This window comes from Oratosquilla oratoria, chromosome 31, assembly GCF_046742065.1.
Source record: "Oratosquilla oratoria isolate Oo_2021 chromosome 31, ASM4674206v1, whole genome shotgun sequence".
NCBI classification, from domain to species: Eukaryota; Metazoa; Arthropoda; class Malacostraca; order Stomatopoda; family Squillidae; genus Oratosquilla; species Oratosquilla oratoria.
Window position 1 is genome coordinate 21,606,991 of NC_134807.1, and position 4,460 is coordinate 21,611,450.

At 46.0% G+C, this 4,460-nt stretch overlaps 1 protein-coding gene across 1 annotated transcript in view; it reads left to right on the forward strand.

Moving 5' to 3' along the window:
• Positions 1–3,993: 3,993 nt before the first annotated feature.
• Positions 3,994–4,460, forward strand: part of para (sodium voltage-gated channel paralytic) — a 639,183-nt gene continuing 638,716 nt past the window's right edge. Inside the window, exon 1 of the mRNA XM_076213401.1 lies at positions 3,994–4,460. This exon is cut by the window's right edge and continues 195 nt beyond it. The gene's annotated coding sequence lies outside the window, so the exon portion shown is untranslated.

Genomic DNA, 4,460 nt, shown 5'->3' on the forward strand with positions numbered 1-4,460 from the left:
AAACAGTTTTATTTAGCTTGGAAATGGACAGAAAACTAAATGGTGTCTCTTCTTGACTGTCTAGCGGCAACCAGAAGAAAATCTACAAAGTGTTACAGAAAGAGATTAGAAGTAAAAGAGTCTAAGAATGACTATAAAGAGGAGAATAGAGAGGATAAGGAAGAGAAATGAAGAAGAGAAAAAGGAAAAGAGTCTAAGGTAAAAGAGTGAGAAAGAGGAAGGCTATGATTAACTTCTTCAATATGGCTCTATTGTTATGAGATTCTGTTCTCAGTGATGTTCTGAAGAGTTCAGAACTATCTTGATGCACTCCTTGGGCAAACGACGGACATGAAAGAACATATTGGATATCGGATTTTTTTTTTTTTTTTTTAATACGGAAGATGTCATCCTACTTAAGGGCTTAAAGGGGTAGAGGGAACATTAACTGGGAGTGGACAAGAATGAGAAGCTATGAAGACAGATGAAAAAGAGGAAAAGGAAGACAAGGAATAGGGATAGAGAAAAGAGGAAGAAAGGGAGCAAAAGAAAAAATAGAACGAAGAGGACAAAAAAAAAAAAAAAGGGGAGGAGGAGGAGGAGGAGATGATGGAGGAAGAAGAAGAGGACGAGGATGATGATGATGATGAGAAGGAGTAGGACGAAGAGGACGAAGACGAGGAGGAAGAAAGGGTAGTAAAAAAATATATAGAACGAAGAAGACAAAAAAAAAGGAGGAGGAGGAGGAGGAGATGTAGGAGGAGGAAGAAGAACAGGACGAGGATGATAATGATGAAGAATAGTAGGACGAAGAGGACGAAGGCGAGGAGGAGGAGGAGGAGGAGGAGGAGGAAGAAGAAGAGGTGAAGGAGGAGGAGGAGGAGGAGGAAGAAGAAGAGGTGAAGGAGGAGGAAGAAGAACAGGACGAGGATGAGGATGATGATGATGAATAGTAGGACGAAGAGGACGAAGGCGAGGAGGAGGAGGAGTAGGAGGACGAAGAGGAGGAGGAGGAGGAAGAAGAGGTGAAGAAGGAGGAAGAAGAGGTGAGGGAGGAGGAAGAAGAAGTGAAGGAGGAGGAAGAAGAGGTGAAGGAGGAGAAAAGGAGTCACAACGGGCAATGAAATTAGGATTTTCTGTTTTTGCGGGAGCAAAGGATTACTAGAAGGAGTCGGGAGGAGGTTCCCCTAAGGAGAAGGATCGGGAAAGGACTGCTCTTGTTGTAGAGCGAAGAGGGAAGGATCCTAAAGAGGGAAGGAAGGCGACGTCCTTTAACTCTTTCCGTCGACTGTGTGCCTTTTCTTCTTCTTCCTCTAACTCTCCATCCTTATGAGACTCCTTCTCGTCCATCCTCAACTCTCAACTTCCCTTCACCCCTCCACCTCCTTCCTCCTCTTCTTTCTTTCTTCCTCCTTCTTTCGCTCCTTCACTCCCTCCCTGCTTTCTCCCTTTTCTTCCTATGCTCATTCATTCGTTGTTAGTCTCTCCTTCCCTACTTCCCTCCCCTCCCCTCCTCTCGCTCCTATCTCTCTCTCTCTCTCTCTCTCTCTCTCTATCTCTGTTTTCTTTCTCTTCTCTCTTCTCTCTCTCTCTCTCTCTCTCTCTCTCTCTCTCTCTCTCTGTCTCTCTCTCTCTCTCTCTCTCTCTCTCTCTATATATATATATATATATATATATATATATATATATATATATATATATATATATATATATATATATATATATATATATATGTGTGTGTGTGTGTGTATAGTTTTTCTCTTCTCTCTCTCTATCTCTCTCTCTCTCTCTCTCTCTCTCTCTCTCTCTCTCTCTCTCTGTTTTCTTTCTCTTCTCTCTCTCTCTCCTTCTCTCTCTCTCTCTCTCTCTCTCTCTCTCTCTCTCTCTCTCTCTCTCTCTCTCTCTCTCTCTCTCTCTCTTTCTCTCTCTCTCTCTCTCTCTCTCTCTCTCCTTTCTCTTCTCTTCTCTTTCTTCTTTATCTATTCTCTCTCTCTTCTATCTCTCCTCTCTCTCTCCTCTCTCTTCTCTCTTTCCTCTCTCCCTCCTCTATCTTTTCTCTCTTCTCTTTTTTATGTCGCTTTTTCTTTTGTTCCTTTTTCGATGAGATAGTTGATAGAGAAGACTGAGGTACAGCATGAGAAATAGAACAGAAAGTCATAAGAGTGGAGGAGACTGCAAGAGACCATGTGGCTTACACTACGGAGTTTCATGTCCCTACTCGTAAAGTTATCTAATAATTTCTTAAAACAACCAATTGTTTCAGCACTCATTGTATTTTTGACCAAGTTTATTCCATTCGTTAACTACTTTGTTGCTAAACCCGTTCTTGTCTATTTCCTTCTTGAACCTAGATTTTTTGTCCAATTTTGATACATTACTACGAGTCCTGCTCTTAATATAGGATTTAGGAACTGAATGAGAAGTAGACGGGACAGATAAAGACGAAGATAATGAGGAAATGAAAGGAGCTGATGTTGGAGAGGGAAGAAGTAATATAGGCAATGATAAGAATATATGTGAATAGAAGAGACAAATTTGAAGAGGAGGAAGAGGAAGAAGGACAAGAAGGACAATAGAAGAGGAAGAGACGAAAAGAAAAGGAAAGTAAAAGGAAGAGAATGGGCCAATAAAGATGAAAAAAGGGAGAGATACAAAAAGAAGGAAGAGGAACAAAGCAATAGAGAGGAAGAAGAGGAAGAATGTTTGGAGGTGAGCGAAGTGTATGGCCAGGAAGAGGAGGGCGAAGAAAATGAGGAGGAAGAGGGAAAGGAGAAAGAGGTGAAGTAGGAAGAGGAAGAGGAGGAAGAAAAATTGAAGGGGGTGGAGGAAGAAGAGGAGGAGGTGGAGGAAGAAGAGGAGGTGGTGGAGGAAGAAGAGGAAGAGGTGGAGGAGGAAGAGGAGATGGAGGATGAAGAGGAGATGGAGGATGAAGAGGAGGAGGTGAAGGAGGAAGAGGAGGAGGACGAGGAGGAATTGAAGGGGGTGGAGTAGGAGGTGGTTGTGCTTGTGGTGGTGGAGTTTTGGTGAGTTGGTGGAGGCGTTGGAGAGGATGGAGGTGGAGGAGGAGGAAGAGGAGGATGTGGATGAGGAGGAGGAGGTGGGTGCGTGCCGCTATCGACTCATACGACTCGGGAAGGGCGTTCGGGTTTTCTCGGTTCTGCTCGGCTTTATGGAGGAGAGGGAGGGAGGAGGGAGGGAGGGAGGGAAGGAGGAGGAGGGTGGGTCTAGCTCCTCCTCCTCTTCATCCTCCTTCTCCTCCTTTCTCCTCCTCTTACCCACCTCCTCCAACCCTCCATCCCTATGCCACTCCTCTTCTTCCATCCTCATCCTCCCTCCGCCTCCTCTTCCTTCCTTCCCTCTTTCTTCCTTTGCTTCTTCACTCCTTCGCTTTCTTCCTTTTCTTCCTTTTCTTCCTATATTCATCTTTTAGTTAGTCTGTTATTCTCTAATTACTTTTATCTCTTTATCTCTATATCTTTCTGTCTCTCCCTATCTCTCTCTCTCTCCCTGTCTCTTTCTCTCTCTCTTCCTTTTTCTCTCTCTCTTCCTCTTTCTGTCACTTCCTCCGTCCCTGCGTTCCCACTGTCTTCCTCACTTTCTCCCGTCCTCCCTTCCCATATTTCTTTCTCCCTCTCTCTTTCACTCCTTTCCTCCCTATTTCTCTTCATACTTGCATCTCTCTCTTCTTTCTTCCCTCCATTCCACTCTTCCTTTCTTCCTTTCACCTTCCACTCTTTATTTCTCCCTCTCCTTCTCCACTTTCCTTTCTACTTCTCTTCCTACTTTCATCTCTCTCTCCTTTCTTGTCTCCCTCCTCTTCTTCCTCTTACTATCTCCCTCACTCCTTCTCTTCCCTTCCTTCCAATGATCTGCCGAATTGCCTGTCTGCCTAACTACCTGCCTGCCTGATTGCCATTCAGGCTGGCTGGCTGGCTGGCTGGCTGGCTGGCTGGCTGGCTGGCTGGCTGGCTGGCTGGCTGGCTGGCTGGCGGGCTGGCCTCTGCGGTGGGCGGGGCTGCCGAGGATCTGGTGCTCTCCATCAGATGGTGCCACACAGCGAGTGCGATTAGACCCTTTCCGCCGCAGGCCCGATACTCGGTCCCGACACGCGAGAAAGATGAACGGGACCGCGTGGTGCCTGCAACAGTCTTCTCTTTCCCCGTGACCCTCAGCCCCCCCGTAGTCGTCTTCGTCGTCGTCGTCGTCGTCGAGGTCGTGGTCAAAAAGGCGGCTTGCTGCGCCTTTAACAACCTCACTCGCTCTCAGCAATTCTTAGTGTGCCATGTGAGGTGATGGGCTATGGACGTGACTGTATCATCGCAGACAAGTTTAACAAAGAATATGCTACGTTCTTGAGGCTAATGAACATGAGCAAGTAGCTATCGAAATCTGTCATCCCACCTTAGGTCCTGTAGATGAGCGATAGAGGGCGGCACCTCAATACGGGTGATCTAGTCGGGAGGTGTCTGTAGTATTGTATC